General features: G+C 39.2%; 1 protein-coding gene across 4 annotated transcripts in view; it reads left to right on the forward strand.

The window, feature by feature from the left end:
- LOC149562204 (phosphomannomutase-like) overlaps positions 1-22386 on the forward strand; it is a 250289-nt gene that overhangs the window by 97249 nt on the left and 130654 nt on the right. The gene's annotated exons all lie outside the window — the stretch shown is intronic.

A 22386-nucleotide genomic window follows, 5' to 3' on the forward strand; every position in this document is an offset into this window, starting at 1 on the left:
AGCTTCTAGAGAGTGCAATTAAATAATATTTTATTTCCTTCTAGAAGGGTGAAGGAAAAGAATAAATAGAAGCGAGAGCTTCATTGTTAGGCATCCGATTATTGTCAATTGCATTTGATATAAACTTGGGAGAAGAAACTAAGGGTTTTTGATTTTAGTTAGCCATTGGAGAGCGTCAATTCTTCAGTGTTGCAACCATTTGAGGTGCTGAAATATCCACTGAATTTGACATTTAGGAGAGCTTCATTCTGGAGTTTTATTTGTGCTTAAATTGGAGAATACTTTTATTGCTAGCTGCTATAGTGCTGTGAACAGTACCGTGAACAGAACAGTACCCGTGCTACAGTACTTGGCTTGATTATGATTGCAATTTCATCTCCTTTATTGGGCGATTTGTATATTAGGTTCTACAATCAATTTGCATCATTTAAAATGGTCATTTGACATTGTAAAGGTGGCTGTCATAAGTAGCTGTAGATGCACGTTTTATAACAGATTTATAATGTCATTTGTACTCAGTTTCTTGGGGTTGCAAAGCCAAGAGCCTTGGAATATTATGTTAAGCATTGAATTCATATACCAAGTGTTTGATAAAATACCAAGTATGCATGCCAAGTGTTTGACAGAATACCAATTGGTTGTAAGTGCGCATTTTTAATTTAGAATTCATCTACATGCATTTGAAAAGCCAAAAGAGAATTGCATATGCATTTAGTTATTTTCTTAGATATAGTAGTAATAAATTACAGGCTTTTAGATTCCCTTTGATATCATTTCAAGCAAGCATAATAAGTCTGAAACTTAGAAACAACAAGCATAGAGATCATATTGGAAGTGTTTGACAATTTTCCTTGACCTACAAATCAACAAGTTGAGGTTCAAATTGATAAGAGATATTACAGTGGTATCAGAGCTTGTTTGCAAAGTGTTTGACGAAATGTCAAACAATTGAATTAGTAAAGAATTTGGTGTTTGTTGATGTTATAATAGGTTAGGGTTATTACACGTAAATAGTGTTGTGCTATAGTAATGTAAATAGTGCTACGCTACAGTAACATGAATAGTGCCACGCTACAGTGCTGCTACCATATAATTTGTTTTCAATCAGTCCAAGATCTTCATAAAAATTATCCCTTTAGAATGGCATAAGCATCGGACAAGAAGTGGGCAGGATATGAGCAAGCACCCAATTTGCCTGTAGCTGGAAATGCGCCCAATCTGCCTGTTAATGAAGCTGATAGAAATGAACTCCAAAGGCCAAACCCCAAGGGAATGACGTCTAGAATGTCACAAGAGAGGAATGACGTCCTCTAATGCCAAGAACGGATCTGCAACTCACACATCGATTTCTCCTCATATTCTACCTTGCCGAATGAAGCCACCAAAACATATTAAAATATTCACTTATGTCTCCCTTAGGCGTCCCTTTGATTTGCACACATTCCCATAAAATTTAATATTAAAGTAACACTTTAATATTTTACAACTAAATTTAATGTTACATTAATAATACTTTAGGCATTAAAATATAGTAGCTATCAGACTCCGAACAACATGAGTGGTAGCTCGTTGGAGGGTTCTCGCTGAGAAGTATCAAATCCAATCACCAAAACTAGCCTCCCCTGTGTCTTGCTGACTTACTAAAAATAGTAAGTATGCTTGAGACTGAGTAAATCAACTCCGTTTTGGTCCAAACTGGAGATGACTAGGCCAAAACACTCTAGGATCCCTTTAAATCCTTCGTTAGCCCTTGGGACCATGTAGAACTAGGCTAACATACACACTTGGTCAACTGCTAAAATGGGGACATTACATTCTTGTTATTGTGTGGTAGGTCATTTGTGTAGATACACTGGAAGAGGAGTCAAGAAATGCCTTGGCAAAAAAGGTTCCCTTATACCAAAATGAAACTGTGTTAATATTGAAGAGCACAAGGCAACAAAAGAGAGAGGACATAGGGCAACAAAACTCAATAGCAATAAAAGTAAATTTAAAAGCACAAAGGGAATGCAACCCCCCCAGATGTTATAGTACAAGACCACACCTTTTTTAGTGCCGCAGTCGACACTAACACTGAATTTGTCCCCCTTGTACAGAAAAGAAAGGGACCACTAGAAATTGCTTTTCAAAATAAGAGTCTGAAAATTGTTGACATTAAGGTGGGAGATGCCTATATGCAAATGGGCTGTCCTTTAATGTTGTTCACTCTCCATTTTGGAAGGACATGTTGAGGTTTGCCAATGAAGCTCCAAGAGAGTATTGTGGCCCTGGGTTTGAGAAAGTGTGCACCACCTTGTTGGATCAAGAGGTTCAACATATTGAAGATCAATTAAAGCCCATAAGGGAGTCATGGATTAAGACAAGGATGGCAATTTTTTCAGATGGGTGGAAGGATTCCAAGAACCGTCCTTTGATCAATGTCCTTGCGGTGTCCTTTAAAGGGGCAATATTTCTAAAAGTAGTGGATTGTGAAGGCCAAGTAAAAGATGAGCCATTTATTGCTAATATCCTAATTGAGGCCATTGAACAAGTGGGTGCAAGAAACGTTGTCCAAGTCATAACGGACAACGCAAAGAATTGTAAGACAGCTGATTTATTGGTTGATGCACGATATCAGCATACCTTTTAGACACCTTGTGTGGTCCATTCACTCAAATTTAATGCTATAGAAGATTGGGAACCAAATTGAGTGGATCAAAACAGTGTATGAAGAGGCTGAGGACATCCAAATGTTTGTCAAAAACCACCACATGACTCAATATCTTTTCAAAAACCACTCAAAATTGGAGCTATTGAAGGTAAATGAACTTGAACTCAAGTTAGTAATTTAATTTTTAATAGTTGACAATTTCTGATTTTTTATATTTTGCTTGTGCAATGTATGTGCTTTTCTAAAATATGTATCTAATAGTTATTTTTTGCTCTAATTTATGTCACAAGTTGCTAAGACCTGTTTTGCATCACATATAATCGTCTTGAGACGACTTGCGTAAGTGAAAGATGTCGTCGGTAGAAACTATGTAGCTGACAGGCTCATGTTGTCGGTAAAGATTTTGTAGCCGACGGGTAGATTAGTATCGGCGGACCCCTATGAGAAGGTTCGGCGAGAAGTATTTATACCCTGTCTGGGATCATTGTAAATCATCTTAGGCTCTGGATGTAATCTCTTGGCATATGCGAATAAAAGAGTACTGTTGCTATTCATGTTCATTATCTATGTGCAATACTTAATTAATCTATGCGGTAAACATTTGGCACCTTTGCCCTATGAACCTAGAAGGAAGGAGGAATGAAGCTTAATGCCAAATTAGTTTAACAAGGATCGAAATAAGATAAAGGGGAAAGATGGCATACGTACTGCGCAAGAAAATTTAATTTTGGCACAGCAAGCCGAACACAAAAAGAGGTTCCAAAAGATTACCAAAGGACACAAAAGTGCGGAGGAATTGTTGAAGGAGACTCGACAGCGGGTGGAGTTGGTGGAAGAAGCAAGGGAGGAGTTTTTGAATTTGTATTCACCGAGGGAAGAGAATCGACTTGCACGGCTTGGAGTGCCGAGGGAGCACGAGTGTAGAGTGAACTCTTCGTCCGGGATACACTTCCGGAAGGGACAACTTTCAAAGATCCTTCTTCACCAAGGTTCGTAGCTATTGGGACCACTGGTGTGGGAGTGCAGATCATCGGTGTGGGAATGCAGAGCACCGGTGTGGGAGTGCAAATCGTCGGTGTCAGAGTACAGATCACCGGCGTGGGAGTGAAAAGCCATGATGTGGGAGTGTAAACCGCCAGTGTGGGAGTGCAAAGCCTCGGTGTGGGAGTGAACAATGCCAGTGTTGTAGGAGCGAACAATGTCTATGCACAAAACTCAATGGTGATGGCAGGACCAAAGGAAAAGTTACCGAAATTTGATGGTGATGGTACGGCCGATCCGATCCAACACTGTAAAATATGCGAAACGATTTGGAGGGCAAATGGCATAACAGATACAAACGAATGGGTCTGGCAGTTTTCGGCAACCCTACGGGGTGTTGCAATTGATCAGTTCGCTGATGCAGATCCTCAGAACTTAACCACTTGGGATAACCTTAAGAAGGAGTTTACTGTCGAATTTCAACTATTGCGCGATGACAACGAAATTGTCACAGAGATATACAATACAAAATAGGGGAAGAATGAAATAGTCTGAGTCTACTCCAGGAAGCTGAAGGACTTGATTAATAAAATGGAGAATAAGCCAACCGATGGGTTACAGAAAAGATGGTTCATTGAAGGCCTTCACTCAAAGCTGCGAAAGAAGATGAAGATCGTGCCACCCTCGACATACACTGAAGTGTACAATTGGGCAATGAACCTGGAAAGCGAGTAGAAGACGAAAAAGAAGAAAAATAGCTTGTTGGATTCAAATAATGACACATCTTCAGCAGAAGATAGCAGCGATGATGAAAGTAGTAGCAAGAAGGTTCGAGCCCTCCAAAAGGACATGATCTAGATGATGAAGGAATTCAAGATCATGCAGAAAGAAACAAAGGGAAGTGAACTATGGTGCACAGAATGTAAGGCAGAAGGTCACACAAAGGGCTCCTGTCCAAAGAACTAGTTTTGTGACATCTGCCAGATCATGGGACATTCCATAAAAGAATGCCCTTTCAATATGAAAACCAGAGGACCTCAACAAGTGCTCTTGACATAGGCAGCTTCCACGTCAGGAGGGAACGGAAACACAAACATTGATGGTGCCACTTCAGGTGGGTACAAAAATAATAGTAGAGGGCAAAACAACAACAACAATGCGAACAATAACAATATCAATAGCAATCGGAGTCGAATTCAATATGATGCGAATGGACTACCGATAGTTCAATACCGCACATGCAATTTGTGGGGCCACTTCGCCCGAGACTGTATAATAGCGAACACACCGAAATTGTTATGCAGATGGTGCAGACCTAGCAATCATGAAGATGCTAAGTGCCCGAAGTCTGGAGTGAATCAGATCACCGTCGGGATAGACGAAGAGGTGTTGGCAATCACACGAAAACAAGAAAAACTATACCCCGACCCGACAAAAGAAAAGAAGAGGTTGGAGTAAGTACGAAAGGAAATTGAGAAAGCAACACAGGCGAAAACATCTTAGTTGAAGGATACCATAGGCACCTCACCAAGGAACTGCATGGAACAAAACATTGTACGCTAGATATTACAAACTAAGGTACCCGTCAAAATAGGCGATCTATTGCTCACAATGCCTCAACTCCAATCGACACTCACAAATATCGCACCAACTGCCAAGTTACCAGGAGAACCAGGAAGAGAGAAGGAAATTGCCGCCGGTGGAGAAGACCCAATGTTGTTAGCCCTCACATTCGGACGACATTTGGCAATCATCGAGATGGGGATTCTCGAAAGTGTGCTGATGGACACAATTGTCGATGGAGGGTCCGGCGTGAATGTCTTACTCGAGGATACCTGGAAGAGGTTGGGACAGCCGACGTTGTGGCCGCCTACATTCTTGTTGTTGACAGCAGACCAACACCACATTAAGCCTCTCGGCATCCTGATGGCACAGCCGGTGACGATTGGCACACAATCGTTCCTGCTTGACTTCATCATGATCCCGCCGAAGAGAAAAGGATACGATGCCATTTTGGGCCGCGGATGGCTTATTCAAGCCAAAGTTAAAGATGACTGGAAGAAAAACACTTTATCACTTGAAAGAAAAGGGTGGAAATTCGTCATTGATTTGCACACCCAGATGGTGGGGGAAGAGCTCTGTCATCAGATTTTGAAGAAGAGGATGAAGGGAGACAACGTATGGAACTAGATCAGGAGGGAGTCTTGCGGTTGGAAGGATGAGCAACAGACAGCGATTTGGATTCTGTCAACGGTCTTTACCACTGGCAGATAGAGGATTACGAACTCATTTCGAGCTGTAATATGTTAAGGATGGACGAAGTTGAGAAAGAAGGGGAAAATGAATGGTCGAAGGAATATAGAGAAGTGGAAGAAGGGAAGGTGGTTATGGTTGAAGCTGAGGGGAAGAACATATAGTACGAATTCATAAAAAAGAAAGATCCCACCGTACGACTACCCAGAAAGAAAATGTTATGACGAACCACTAATATATTAAAAGGGTGCCGGCAGCAAGGAAAACACATTGTACAGTCTGCACAAGAAACAAAGAGAACAAGCTTAATAAAAACTTCAGCAATGCAAAGTAAAGGTTCTAAAATCAAGAATACAGTTATTGACAGCAAGGGATGGCAGTCGACGAAATTACAAGCACAATGGGCCACGGAGGTGACATAGAACAGACGCAAAGTATGGCATGATAAGCACCTAGAATCGAATAGGTTTCAGTGGGGGCAGTTGGTGTTGAAGTATGACGGACGAAATAAACCAGGAAAGTTTAAGGTCATGTGGGTCGGGCCATACCAGATCTGGGAGGTAGGTGACAATGGAATAATAAAATTGTGGACGTTGGACGGGCAAGAAGTGCCTCAGGCAGTCAATGGGTTGAAGCTGAAGATGTACCATGCCAGGAAGACTCCATCATCGTTCTAGAATGGCCAAGTCCGAACGACTCCCTCGTCATTGCAGAATGGCGAAGTTTGGAGGCAAAATTGAGGTGTTGTATTTTTTTATTATAAAATTGAAGAAAAAATTAAAAATTAAAACTAAAAAAAAAAAGAAAGAAAAAAAAAGAAAAAGAAAAAGAGAAAAAAAAAATTGAACAAAAAGAAATTAAAAAAAAAAGAAAGAGAGAAAAGTAGTTTGTGAGGGGACCCCGCAAATGACTGTTCCACGGGCAGGATGTCCCGCAAACACCTGTCCCGCGGGTGTTCCGCGACCACCTTCCGTAGATAGTCTTTTGTAGGTATCCCTAGCTCCCCGTAGACTATCTCTCCTGACAGCTCATGCTCTCCACGGCTATCCTTCTGTCACTCCCGCGTTGTCCTTTCAGCTCCCCGCAGACTAGTCTTTTTCTGGTGATGTTCCTTCCATTCCTTGCGGTCGGCATGTCTTTTTCTCCATGGCAGTTAAACTTTGCTACCCGCGAGCTATCTCATTCCTTGTGGCTTGTATTTCCTCACGGATGTTCTCTCCTTTCCACGAGTTTCCTACTGCACGTTTGAAGTTTTTGTGTTTCATATTGTTTATTGTTTTGAGAGCATCTCCTTTGTCTTGTCTCCAATGAGATAGTATGATTTCTTTCAGAGAACCAACGATGGCAGTAGGAGCATATGTATTGGGACCAATATCAGTACCATCATAGAGAGTTTTATTAAACCCTTTCTCATCCAAGCACCTGAGAATTTGCACTTGGAGGGGGAAAATTAGGTAACCAAAAAAAAAAAAAATGACAACAGATTTAAGCAGTTCGGAATGAGTAACGCAGGTGCCAAAAGGAAGGGAAAACATCAGTGGTTGCCAGAAAGAGTTTGGGATCAGAAGAAAAAGTCATGGGAAGTGTGACCAGTTGATGAGACCTAGAGCTGCTATAGGCATGGAGTGTTTGTGTACTAGAGGCACTTGGAGTAGGTGTTGGACGTGAGGTTATCTTGGTGGATGTATAGAGAGCTCGGGAGGAGTTGATCATCCAGTTGAAGGCAATACAACGACACTTGGCTCAAGGTACCTAGGAGTTGGAAGCAGAGAAAGCAACACAGGTGGCTATCAAGGTCATCTTGACTCAGGAGACAATATTGTTTGGTGCAAGCACGGAACGAATGTAAAAGTGATATGATAGAAGCAGATTTATCTTGTTGTAGTTAGTCAGTTAATGTATTTTTTTTGTTAATTTGTCTTGGATATTTTGTAATTGTTGTCCAAAGATGACTTTTTCTTTTGGGAGGATGATGTCATCGGTAGAAACTGTGTAGCCAATGAGCTCTTGTTGTTGGTAAAGATTTTGTAGCCGATGAGTAGATTAGTATTGTAATGTAGCCAATGGACCCCTTCAAGAAAGTTCGACGGGAAGTATTTATACCCTGTCTGGGATCATTGTAAATCATCTTATGCTCTGGATGTAATCTGTTGGCATATGCGAATAAAGGAGTACTGCTGTTGCTATTCGTGTTCATTATTTGTGTGCAATACTTAATTAATCTATGCGATAAACAAAAGATGCACTCCAAGGTATGGTAATCAGCCATAATTGGGGTGTATGGAAGCAAAAGAACATTGGTAGGGCAAACAAAACAAAGGATAGGGTATTGGCTGACTTATGGTGAGAATGTGTGGAATATCTCCTTAAAATCACCGAGCCCATTATAAGCATGCTTAGGTACATTGACATGGACATGCCTTGCATTGGAGAGTTCTATGATGGCATAGACTCAATGCTTGAGAAGATCAAGCAAATTATAAATGATAAGGAGCAAGATCCGCAAGAGACGTTTTTCAAACAAATGAAAGCAATTATTGTTGAAAGATGGAACAAAATGACCACTCCACTGCATTTTCTTGCCTATGCCTTGACGTCTAAATACTATAGCTCTCAATATTATAATCTACCAAGAAGGTTGCCACCATATAGAGATATGGAAGTGTCTGACGGGTACCAAACAACATTTAAATGACTATTTCTTGATGATGATATGAGAGATGTAATCATGGATGAGTTCGTAGAGTTTGTGAATGCTAGAGTTCTAAGTAATGATGCTCTTCATCATCAATTCAAGAATGATGCTCATAGTTGGTGGTACCTCCATGGCCAAAGATTCCAAACATTGCAGCCCCTTGTAATCAAAATAATATCACAAGCAAGTTTTATAATTTATTTTAAAAAAATTAGCTCACTTTATCTTCAAAAGAATCATGACTAGAAAGTGATTTTAAATTTTTTATAAGATTGAATCAATTCTTTTTTAATTTCTTACCTTGTGTTGTCTTCATAGGTTGCTAGTTCTTTTGCATCAGAAAAAAATTGGAGCAGCTATTCTTTCGTCCACTTGGTGAAGCGCAATAGGTCGCAATAAAAAAAAGCAGAGAACCTGGTATTTGTGCATAACGACTTGCTCTTTCTTTCTCACAAGAGTAAAGAATACAAAGAAGGTGAGACAAAGAAGTGGGATATAAGTGCAGAGACTGCGAACTTGGATGCTTCCACTACTCGGCTTACAATGGATGATTTTGATGACTTTGATGTCAATATCATTGTTACTTCTTCTGCTGATCCCATTGGCCTTAGCTCAAGTAATACTAGAGAAGCAAAAGATGAAAAAAAATATGAAGAAGAAGATGAAGATTGAAGAAATATTAATAGTTTTTCTGATTTTCATTTCATTAGTCGAACAATGAATATGAAACAATGATACTTGAACTTGATATTTATAATGTTTTGAATCTTTGATGTTGAATTTGATTGAACTATATGATGGTATGATCACTATGATTACAAGTTACTGTTATGGTGTTTAAATAAGTTTATGCTACTATGCTACATTATAATTTTAACTCATGCTTTGTAAATATGTATATGTATATGTATATATATATATATATATTTATTTATTTATATTTATATTTTATAATTTTTACATGTTTTTGTACTAAAGAACCCAAACGAACCCAAACCCCTTTCCAAAATTTTGACGAACTTGCAAACCGGTTCTCGAACTTCGAACTTGGAACTGAACCTGAACCAGCAACTTAGTCTAAAAGGAATCATGGCACTTTTTCTATAACTACAAAATGTGTTCAATATTTAAGAAGGATTTCACTTAAATAACAAAGATTTGACATACAATAGATTGACCACTAACAGGCTTTATGACAACTTCTACTATTTCTTCTAAAATGAATCTGACCCTTACTTGATGAAATTTTAATAATCACAAAATTAGAACTTGGATATCTTTTCACATGGTCATCTCTAATAGAGCAATTAACATCTCTTCTATTCTCTTGGCATCCGTGTGCAGCCTCCTTTATGTCCTCCATAATCACCAATTTTTTTGCAATGAATTGTTGTTTTAGAAATTGTAATATCACCAAATAGGAATGATAGAAAGTCAACTATATCTCCAAAAATAGGGCACACAAATTATTAAAACTTTATTTGCATGTAAGAAATTCTTCAACAAACTCAGATTTGTGATCTGATTTTTCTACTAGCATACATAAATTTCTGAGTCTTTTTGAGTATAGAAAATTACTCTAAATTTGCCCAGAAATTTGAGAAATGATTGGTTGACCTACTTTTATTTTTCTGAGATAACAATATGCAGATTTAGGCACAAATACCTCAGAAATATCATTAAACAATAGTTGCCCTTGCCAAAACACCCAGAAAAGCAGTGGTTGGTATGTTCTACTTGTTTCGTCTTTTCCTTGTTTCTATCTTCAATGATGTTCAGTAACATGAAGACACCTTGCTGTAGTTAGCCGAATCTGAACCTGATGCTTGAATTTCACCTTCAGAAAATACCCTCCAAACCTGATAATGAATTGCAACTCTGAAAGTGATGTGCTAGGCATTACAGACCAAAGCCCTTCCACCAAAACATACCCTTTTGATGAGGGGTCCCCATATGTCTCTTTGATACTAGGGATTCTCAAGGGTTTCAGACCCCAAGCCAAAGATTGCAGCAGAAATTGATAAAAGACTGATAACATAATAAGCTTTAAAATAATCCTAGAATGTTCTATAATAAATCCCGGAAGGATTTAACCTCAGCCCTTGATCTACTACCAATTCAATCCAAAACTCCACATAAAAGTTCAAAAAATGATCCAATAGGCTCCTTGAAATCCTACACCCCTCATGCTTATTAAAATCACTTAAAGTACATGTAAATGGGGACAACTTAAGTCTTCAGGCTAGGAGTTACTTAAGTTGCATAAAATGATGTACCCACAACTTAATATCACTTACATTCACTTAGTTATCTTATAATAGGAAATAGGATACAACAAGGAGAGATCCCATATCCTACATAAATCGGAAAACAAACTTACCTTTATGAAAATCTGGTTAGCACAACCAAAAGAAGGAAGTGTGCCAATATAAGATCTATACTCAATAGGGGTTTGGAACTCCTTAAGAGATGTTGAGATATGATAAAGTAAGTGCAAGGGAAAAGAAGTGAGAGCAAGTGTACTTGGAAACAAGATGGAGAAGGCTGTACTTTGAATCTTAATCTCCTGGCTATCAAAGTCTCAGAGTCAGCTGTAACTGTAGATCTAGCTAGCAAGGATTTGTACCTTCTTGTCCCTAAAGTAAATGGAAAAATGGCAGGGATAAGTTGACTTTTTGGGTACAAGTTGCCAATGATGACTTGTTCCTAGCAATTTTTGACGAAACTTTCCTAAAACCTGTTAGTGCACCTGTACTGCCCAGATCTAGAATCATAGCTCCTCAATCTGTTCTTGCACACAAAAAAATGGGGGAATAAGGTTGAAAAGGGTTTTTTTTCAGGCAAACCCTTATAGGAGTCAACTTTGAAATAAAATGAAATAAAAGAAAAGTGTGTTAGCAAGGCTAGATCTAGAAAATGAAATATATCATACCTTGTAGATGCAATTACATCTTAAAATATGATCAATTATGTTGATGCAATAACTTTGACTAAACACAAAAACTTAAATGGAAATCATGCAAGACAAAACCTCATGGAATGGATGTTGTAAATTACCACAATGTTCAATTGGGGAAGAAAGAGAAGAATGAAGCTTAATATATGAATATGGATCTCATTCTTTGATATAAAACTCCTTTTCTTGGTCTCCAATGGGGGAAGGAAGCTAGCTCTATGGAATAAAACACCTTGGTTACTATCATCTGTAAATATTGTGTAGCCGACAGGGTGTTGTCGTTGGTAAAGATTTTGTAGCTGACGGGTTTATGTTGTCAGTAAAGATTTGTAGCCGACGGACTCCTTCGGGAAGGTTCGGTGGAAAGTATTTATACCCCATCTGAGATCATTGTAAATCATCTTATGTTCTGTATGTAATCTCTTGGCATATGTGAATGATAAACAAAGTACTGCTATTGCTGTTCTTGTTCATTGTCTGTGTGCATTAATCAGTTAATCTATGTGGTAAACATTTGACGTCGTTGCTTGATGGACTTGGAACAAAAGCTGAAATGAAGACTAATGCTGAATCAGTCAAACAAAAATAAGAATAAGCTGAAGGACAAAGACGAAATCCGCACAGCTCAAAGAAATTTAATTTTGGTGCAGCAGGCCAAACACAGACGGAGGTTTCAGAAGATTGTCGATGGACACTGAAGTGCTGAGGAATTGTTGGAGGAGACTCGACAGCGGGTGGAATTGGTGGAAAAAGCAAGGGAGGAATTTTTGAACTTGTATTCACCGAGGGAAGAGAATCTAGACGGAAGGGAATTAACTCACACGGCTCGGAGTGCCGAGGGAGCACGAGCGTGGAGTGAACTCTTCGTCTGTGATACACTTCTAGAATGGGAAGACCCTTCTTCACCAGAGAACACAGCTATTGGAGATAAGACAACTGTTTGAGAGAGTGTCGATATGGGAGTGCAGAGCGCCAGTGTGGGAGTGCAGATCGTCGGTGTGGGAGTGCAAAGCGTTGGTGTGGGAGTGCAGATTGTTGGTGTGGGAGTGCAGAGTGCCGATGTGGGAGTGCAGATCGCCGGTGTGGGAGTACAAAGCGTCGGTGTGGGAGTGAACAACACCAGTATTGCAGGACCGAACAACGCCCGTGCACAAAATCTAGTAGTGATGGCAAGACCAAAGGAAAAGCTGCTGAAGTTTGATGGCGATGGTATGGCCGATCCAATCTGACACTGTAAAACATGCGAAACGATTTGGAGGGAAAATGGCATAACCGATACAAATGAATGGGTTCGGCAGTTTCCAGCCACCCTACAGGGTGTTGCAATTGACTGGTTCGCCGATACAAATCCCCATAAATTAACCACTTGGGACAACCTTAAGAAGGAGTTTACCACCGAATTTCAACTACTCCGCGACGACAATGAGATTGTGGCGGAAATATACAACACAAAGCAAGGGAAGAATGAAACTGTCCAAGTATATTCTAGGAAATTAAAAGACTTGATAAACAAAATGGAAAATAAGCCGGCTGACAGACTACAAAAAAAATGGTTCATTGAAGGCTTGCACCCGAAGCTGTGAAAGAAGATGAAGATTGTACTGCCATCGTCATACACGGAAGCGTACAATCGAGCAATGAACCTGAAAAGTGAGCAAAAGACGAAAAAGAAGAAGAGTAGCTCCTCTAAGTTAGAAGATGATGCGTCTTCGGAAGAAGAGAGCAGCAATGAGGAAAATAGCAGCAAAAAGGTTCGAGCTCTCTAGAAGGACATGATCCGAATGATGAAGGAATTTAAGAACATGCAGAAAGAAACAAAGGGAAGTGAGCTCTAGTGCACGGAATGTAAGGCAGAAGGTCACACAAGGGGATCCTGTCCAAAGAACCAGTTCTGTGAGATCTACTAGATCATGGGACATTCCACAAAAGAATGCCCCTTCAACATGGAAACCAGAGGACCTCAACAAGTATTCCTGGCACAAGAGGCTTCTGCGTCTAGAGGGAGTGGGAACACAAGCACAGAAGGTGCCACATCTGGAGGATACAGAAATAATAGACATGGGCAGAACAACAACAATGCGAATAATAACAATAACAATGGCAGCCGGAGTCGAATTCAATACGATGCGAACGAACAGTCGATTGTTCAATGTTGAGCATGTAATTTGTGGGGTCACTTTGCCCAAGATTGTACAATGGCAAATACACCAAAATTATTATGCAGATGGTGCGAACCCGGTGATCACGAAGATGCCAAGTGCCCGAAGTCCGGAGTGAACTTGATCACTATTGAGACAGATGAAGAGGAGGTTCTAGCAATCACACGGAAGCAAGCAAAACTATACCCCGACCCAGCGGAAGAAAAGAAGAGGCTGGAGGAAGTATGGAAGGAAATTGAGAAAGCAACATAGGCGGAGACATCTCAGTTGAAGGACACCACAGGCACCTCACCAAGGAAGTGCACGGAACAGAACATCGTACGCCAGATATCACAAACTGAGGTACTTGTCAAAATAGGCGATCTGTTGCTCACAATGCCTCAACTTCGATCGGCACTCACAAATATTGCGCCAACTGCTAAATTACCAGGAGAACTAGGAAGAGGGAAGGAAATTGCCGTAGGTGGAGAAGACCTAATGCTGCTAGCAATCACATCTGGACGGCATCCAGCGGTCGTCGAGATGGGGATTCTGGGAAATGTGCTGACGGACACAATTGTTGACGGAGGGTCCGGCGTGAATATCTTACCCGAGGATACCTAGAAGAGGTTGGGACAGCCGACGTTGTGGCTAGCTACGTTCCAGTTGTTGACAGCAGACCAACATGGCATTAAACCTCTCAGCATCTTGATGGCACAACCAATGATAATTGGCATACAGCCGTTCTTGCTTGACTTTGTCGTGATCCTGCTGAAGAGGAAAGGATACAATGCCATTCTAGGCCGGGGATGGCTCATACAAGCTAGAGTTAAACACGACTGGAAGAAAAACACTCTATCACTTGAAAGCAAAGGGCAGAAATTTGTCATTGATTTACACACCCAAATGGTGGGGGAAGAAGCTCTATCATCAGATTCTAAAGAAGAAGATGAAGGGAGGTAGCGTATGGAATTAGATTAGGAGGGAGTCCTGCGGTTGGAAAGAGGATCAACGGACGACGATTTGGATTCTGTCAACGGTCTTTACTACTGGTAGATAGAAGACTACGAACTCTTTCCGAGCTGTAATAGGTTAAGGGTTGATGAAGGTGAGGAAGAAGAGGAAAATTAATGTCCGAAGGAATACAGACAAGCGGAAGAAGGAAAGGCGGTTACAGCTGAAGCTGAGGGGAAGAACATAGAATACGAACTCAAAAAAAGGAAAGATCCCACCGTACGACTGTGCAGAAAGAAAACGTTACAACAAACCATTGATATATTAGAAGGGTGCTGGCAGCAAGGAAAACACATCGCACGGTCTGCATAGGAAACAAAGAGAACAAGCTTAATAAAAACTTTTGCAATATAGAGTGAAGGTTCTAAAATCAAGAATACAATTATTGACGACAAGGGATGGCAACCGAAAAAATTGCAGGCACAATGGGCCACAGAGGTGACACAGAACAGATGCAAAGCGTGGTGTGATAAGCACCTGGAACTGAACAAGTTTCAGCTAGGGCAGTTGGTGTTGAAGTATGACGAATGAAATAAACCAGGAAAGTTTAAGGTCAGGTGGGTCAGGCCATACCAGATCTGGGAGGTAGGTGACAATGGAGCAATAAAACTATGGACCTTGGATGGAAAAGAAGTGCCTCAGGCAGTCAATGGGTCGAAGCTGAAGATGTACTATGCCAGGAAGATTCCGCAGAATGGGCAAGTCCGAACAACTCCCTCGTTGTCACAGGATGGCGAAGTTTGGAGGAAAAGTTGAGTTGTATTTTTTATGATTAAAAAAATAAAAAATAAAAAAATAAAAAAATATTGAAAGGAAATAGGAGAAGCCCCGCAGACAGCATGTTCCGCGGGTGGGTCCGCGGGCAATCTCCCGCAAATGACCCTTACTTCTTTGCAGATTGGACTTCATTCCTGCGGGTGCCTATTGTTTTCTCATAGGCGGTCGTTGTTGCTTTGGTGTCCGCGGACTTTTGTTTCTCCCGCGGTCTTTTATTGCTTTCCACGGTTTTCATTTCCTAGCGAGCCAAGCTTCTTCCGTGGATATATTTTCATGCCGTTGCTTAAAAGTTTATGTTCTCCCCGTGGATTTTGTGGTTGTTTTCCCATGCCTTCAACTTTTCTTCTGCGGGCTTCCTCTCCTTCCGTGGATTCTTTCCCAATGCAAGTTATTGAAGTCTTCCTGTTCCGCAGCGCGTATTCATCCAGAGGAATTTGTGGTGGATTGCGAAGGAGGGATGGTGAATATGATTGTTGGAAATCTCCCTATCTTGATGCCTTGTAACAAGTTATGCAACTAAATTGCAGAGAGTGAGATCCTTTGAAAATTTTATAACCTATGCGGTTTTTTATTGCGCTCTCTTGGGCAATTCATGAGGGATTAAAAACTGAATGTGATTGGAGGAAAATGGACTTATTGTTGTAGTAAAAATCTAACTAGAGGAGATAATATCAGAGACAGATCAAAGACAATGGACGAGCGATGGAAGGAGCCTAAAAAAAAAAAATGACAACAGATTAAAACAGTTCGAAATGAGTAATGCTTGATGCCAAAGGGAAGGAAAAATATCAGCGGTTGCTAGAATGAGTGTGGGATCAGAAGAAAATCATAAAAATAGTGTGTTCCATGCAGTTTTGTGTGGGTTTTGGAGTGCTAATTTGGTCTTGGCGGCGAGGGGCAGACCCCGCTGGGGGTGTTGTCCCCTAGACCCCCAGTCGCTGCAGTTATCAGTCATGGGAAGTGTGACCAGTTGATGAGACTTGGAGCTGCTGCAGGCATGGAGTGGTTGCATACCAAAGGTGGAGAGAGCATTGGAGCAAGCCTTTCAAGAGGGATGTTACGCTTTGTGGCACTTGGAGTAGGTGTTGGATGTGAAGCTGTCTTGGTGGATGCATAGAGAGCTCGGGAGGAGCTGATCATCCAGTTGAAGGCAGTTTAGCGACACTTGGTTCAAGGTACCCAGGAGTTGGAAGGGAGAAAGCAGCATGGGTGGCTACCAAGGTCAGCTTGACTCAAGAGACAGTATTGTGTTAGTAGAGGCTACAGATGTAACGTGGGTTGGAGATCAGTTTGGTGTAGGTATAGGATAAATGTGAAAGTGGTGTGGCAAAAGCAATTTTATCTTCTTGTAGTTAGTTAATGTAATTTGTTTGTTAATTTGTCTCGGATATTTTGTAATTGTCGTCCGGAGACGACTTTTTCTTTTGGGGGGGGATGATGTTGTTTGTAAATATTGTTTAGCCGACAGGGTGTTGTCGTCGGTAAAGATTTTGTAGCCAACGGGTTCATGTCGTCCATAAAGATCTGTAGCCGACAGATAGATTAGTATTGTTATGTAGCCAACAGACCCCTTCAGGAAGGTTCGATGGAAAGTATTTATACTCCATCTGAGATCATTGTAAATCATCTTATGCTCTGTATGTAATCTCTTGGCATATGCGAATGATAAATGAAGTACTGCTATTGTTGTTCTTGTTCATTGTCTGTGTGCATTAATCAGTTAATCTATGCGGTAAACAGTTACATGAGAGATTGAAGACTTGGATTCCTTATGGCTCTTGTTGGCTTCCTTACTCTTGAATGCTTGATGCTTGATTCGAGAGCTTGCACCTGGATTAATTGTTGTGTTTTCATCATTATGCCAAATGAGGGAAGAGGATGTCCTTTTATACTAAAATCTATCCATTAAGGATTCAAATTTGATGAAGGCCGAGTACAAATCAAAATCCTAGGGGAGAACCTTACCATCCAAATCCAAGCGAAATTTGGGCCCAAAACTTGATGGACAAGTCGGCAATGGCGACTTGTCCCATGTAAACTATGCTCAAATTTTATGGGGATGTTGGGGAAGGTGAAAAGGAGTGGGGTGAAGAAATATGGGTTGCTGTGAGGTTGGGGCAAGTCTCATAATCCTAGAATAACTGAATAGGTTTTAGGTAAGAAAATGAGTTATGGGATTGGGTGGAAAATGGAAAATCATGCCTAGATGCAAGAGCAAGATTGAGGGAGGAGGACCCATATTTAAATTAAGTATGCATTAATTGCAAAATGAGGTCCTACCATAGGAAACATGCTCAAGTAGGCAAAAAATGGTCCTAAAATGAGCACAAGTTAGGTGCTTACTTTATAGGACTATACAATTACATAAAAAGATGCATCCGCAACTTAAGGATAGAATAGAATAAAAGACAGACCCCACACTTACCCAATAGATCTCTACATCCTCTTCCTCTTGGGTAATCCATAAAGGACAACCAATACACTATTAAGCCTCATGGTTTGAGTTGGAAACATTACAAAAACCAATAAGCAATTTACAACTGGCAAATGTAAAGCCATGTTTCACTCACTTTTGCCAACTTCTTGCACGTCAAAATCTCATGTAGCTTGTGGAATTTTCACAAAGGTATGTGGAGCAAGAATTAATCTTTGAATTCACCTATATTAGTTTTTTTAAAGAACTGTTTAGAAATAATTCTTCTTCTCTTTTTTATAAATAAAATAAAAATACTAAATGCAAGGTTAAAATTTTATATTATTTGATAATATAAATTTTACTTCTTCATATAATAATATTAAAATAATGTCAATTCTTTAATATTAAGTGTATTGCCTTATTACAACAATAATTTAAAGACAAGGAATATTTTATCTATACTTCCATGCCAGTTTCCACTTTGATGGAATACTGGAATATAAAGGAAACATGTCAAATAGCAGCATACTCTTTCGCTAAGTTTGGTTCATTCCTTGACATTGACATGCCTTTCTAGTTTTCATTCTTAGGCAATTATGTACAAGTGATGAACACATATAGACTCTAACCTTATGCAACTTAGCTAGACAACTCTAAGTGTGTGTGTGCGCATGTGCATGCTCCATCATGACAAGTTACCTCCATCAGCTAAATCCTTCACCTTGATGATACACTCTCTCCAACCTGAGAGAATGTCGATGATTCGTATCACACTTTTACAATTCATTATTATCTTAATCATTCTTATTTATGCTTATACAATACTTATTTAAATTGTCTACCTAATTGTTTTCATTTAAACAATTAGTACTATAATCTAGTGATTAAGGTACAATAATTAAGTACTATAAGACAATATAGTTCTTATTTAACTTACATGCTATCATTGAGCTAGGGAAGTGTTGGTAAGCAGATTTGTCTTTATGAAATATCTGAAAATGACTCTTGTATACCCTGGATGGAAAGAAGAAATAAAAATTCAACAGCTGGATAGATTATCATGAGATTAATAATCTTCCTTAGAATTTTATAGGGTACTGCTCCCCATGTGAAGTATCCAATGAATTCACTAAACTATATATATAAATACTTTTAACCCGAAAGCAAGAAAGTTATACAAACATCTACTCATAAACATTAAGCAAATGCGATTTGGATTTGAACAACTGAAAGTAACTAATAAATGGCGCAAAAGACCACTCATCCAGCCTTTACATTACAGAGAAATAAAAGGGAGAAAGACATCATTCTTTCTAAGTATATGGATAACAAAGATTCAAAGATCAAGTGATAAACATATACGCAATCAAATGAGACAGAGTTACAATCAACTGAAACAATTCAAAGATTGATCTCAATCAGAAGACAAGTATCCACACTGAAAAGATTTGGCATACAATTCTCTACCCACTTTGAACACACAAAAAGACAACACAAATCAATATTCGAAATCAAAATATTCATCCTCCCCTTGCATTACAATCAGAAAAATAATTGAAAATCCTCCTTCCTTGCAGCACCAAAGACTTCTGGAAAGTGTCCCGCTGCTACTGAAATTTTCTCTCCCATAAAATCCTTTCCTCGGAACTTTTTTGGTTACTATAACCAATTCTTGAAAGGCAGCCAATTAGTCTTTTTACTTTACGTTTCACTTTGTACCTTCCCCATAAATCCTCTTTATAGCATCAAGAATTTATAAACATTATAATTAAGAGTTTATAAATATCATTTTGTAATGTTTATAAGCAGATTTGGACAGGTGGCATTTGCTGTTGATGAAGTGTTGTCATCATTTTGTGACTGTCATTGACAGTTTCGATAGTGCTGCACTCAGACATTTGTAACTTTGGATCCGTAAGGAATCTGACAGAACGCTTTAAAGAGGATTTAGAGAATTAGGTTTGCAAAATCATATCCAAAATTTAGCCCATCCAATGGTATAATTAAAAGTTATGCCCCCCCACAACATGACTGATTTTTTCTGGCTTTAGCAAATCCGTGGTTGCAAGTTGCTATGAAAACCATGAACATTCTTCGTGCCCATACTTGCATTTTGAGCTGCTCTTAAGAACCAATTTGATTTAATTCCAGATATATTTGATAATCCTCTAAGAAGATAGAACTTTATAATATTTCTCATACCTAAAACTGGTTAATCAGCAGCCGATTGTGCATGGTATTATTGTTGCTAGCAATATTGGCATTAGTATTTGCTGCTCTTACTATCACTACCATTATTAGTTGATGTTGAGAGAGCATGAACACATTAGATAGAATACACTCACTTGGTCCTTGGATGCAATGAACAATACCTGACACTATCATAATTGGTTGGCCTCTTGTGCTATTGGGAATTTTTTACACTTGGGTAAATATGCTTCGCTACATATGTAATTATATCTGAGATCCATGAATTTTCAAATCCTCCAAAAAGTGTGTTGTAATATGGATGTGGAAATCATTGTAAATACCTCTCTTGCATGAAAGAGTGACCATCTGTTGAATTTCACTCCCTTTATACATACCAGGTTCATATTTGAACTTATTCAATCAATCCAGGCTGAGATAAGAACCCAATGTCATTAGACATACTTTACCTTGTCATGGCATGGACGCTCTCAAATTAGACACTTTATTGATTTGTAGGCTAGATCCCCGTGTCTTGAGCTATGCATTTATGCTCATCCATATAATACAGGTAGCTGATTTTATATTTGCTTCCCATTTCCAATTTTCAGCAAGATTCAACTATGCCAACCCACTTGTACAATGATAAAAGTGTTTATGTTTTGGGAAGATCATTCTTGCACATGGGAGGGTCATTGGAATGCCTTTGCCAACATGAATGACATCATGCTCTGTAGTAATGTTTCCATTTAATGGAAACAAGAAGTAGTTCCCTTGGGATTTGAATCTTTAAATGTGGTGTATTAACACTTTTGAGCCTACGAACTACTATGAACCATATTGGTCTGTCTTGAACCTGTGAGTACCTCTTTAAAGTTGTTTAAACTTGACCAAACTGGTTCAAGGGGTTCAGGGTTTGTCCCCCACTTTAACAGATTTTAACATGCAGATTGGAGAACTCCAAATAGCTTGAAATTTTGAATTTGAAATTGTGAACTTGGAGCCTTGAAGGTGAACCTCTAAACTGACGAACCTCTTCAGACCATCCTGAACCAGTATATACTAGTTTGAATCTGTCTGAACCATTCTGAACCCTTTGAACCTTGTTCAACTTGTATGGACCAATTTGAACATTATTGAGCCATGTTGAACCATAATCTACTTGCACGTACTTGCCTGAACCTGTTGAACCATATGAACTGGTTTGAACTAGTTTAAACCTATATGAACTTGGCTGAACCCTTTTTGAACCAATTTGAACTAGTTCTAAAGAGTTTAAATTATGTACTCTTAATACCAATAACATGTGTATGCATGCATGGGAGGATTTGGCTCAGAAAAGTTTTGAAATTGGGGTTCATATGTGGGCTAACAGAAAGTCCACAAAGGACTATTTTTGTTTATTTCTGTAATGATTAAATTGTGCTAGATAGCTATTAGGTTCCTTATTTCAATCTTTCGATGAAGAAATGTACATGGGAATCTCCATCAATGATTTTGTATTTGAAAGAAAATAGGCATATATAATTGGTACTAGAGAAAGTAAACAGTGGAATTGTTCTCCGTCATCACTATATTTTAGAGCATTTGATGTTTTCAAGGGCATCTTGTATGCTTATTATGTATCAGTAAGGTCCATATCATCTAACCCCAAGGTCCCATTGCCCATAGGTTTTTAAGAGCAAGAGACATATAGTCTGTGTGCTGTCTAATTCTGATTGAATGGCCTCTGGAATTTTAATTATTCAATGACAGTTCTAACTGTTAAACTTACTATCTTGTGGACCTAAAAATGATATTTTGGGTTAAATGTAAGACTATTTTAAAAAGTCACTGTTGACTTGTTTTTGGGAAAATTCAAGATGGTAAACTTATATTGGATTCCATTGGTTAAAAAGGTTCTGAGATAGAGATGGACATCGTTTCCATGGATGCCAACTTTTTTCATGCTTTACAGTCTCATACATTTATGAGAAAATGAGAAATTGCAAGATCACTGTCGCATTCTACATATCAAGTCTGGTTTTAATATCCTACAGCTTACCGTGTAAGCCATTCTTTTTTTTTACATGGTTTTCAAGACTCTTGTTTGTTCTGTACAGGTGCAGAAAAACCTTCCTACTGGGCTGCATGTATTGTCTGTTTACAGTAGTGATAACTAGGTTACAAATTTAATACCCGGACCCCAATGTGCAGATTCGCAGATCAATCTAGATTTGTAGATTCCTCATGCGAAATAAAGTTTCTGAATCTGTGACTTGTATTTAACACCTAATTCTTCTGAAAATTGTGGATAATATTTACAAGAGTGTCACCATG

Source organism: Cupressus sempervirens, chromosome 4, assembly GCF_028749045.1.
Source record: "Cupressus sempervirens isolate cs-2001-9-10 chromosome 4, ASM2874904v1, whole genome shotgun sequence".
In the NCBI taxonomy this organism is placed as follows: Eukaryota; Viridiplantae; Streptophyta; class Pinopsida; order Cupressales; family Cupressaceae; genus Cupressus; species Cupressus sempervirens.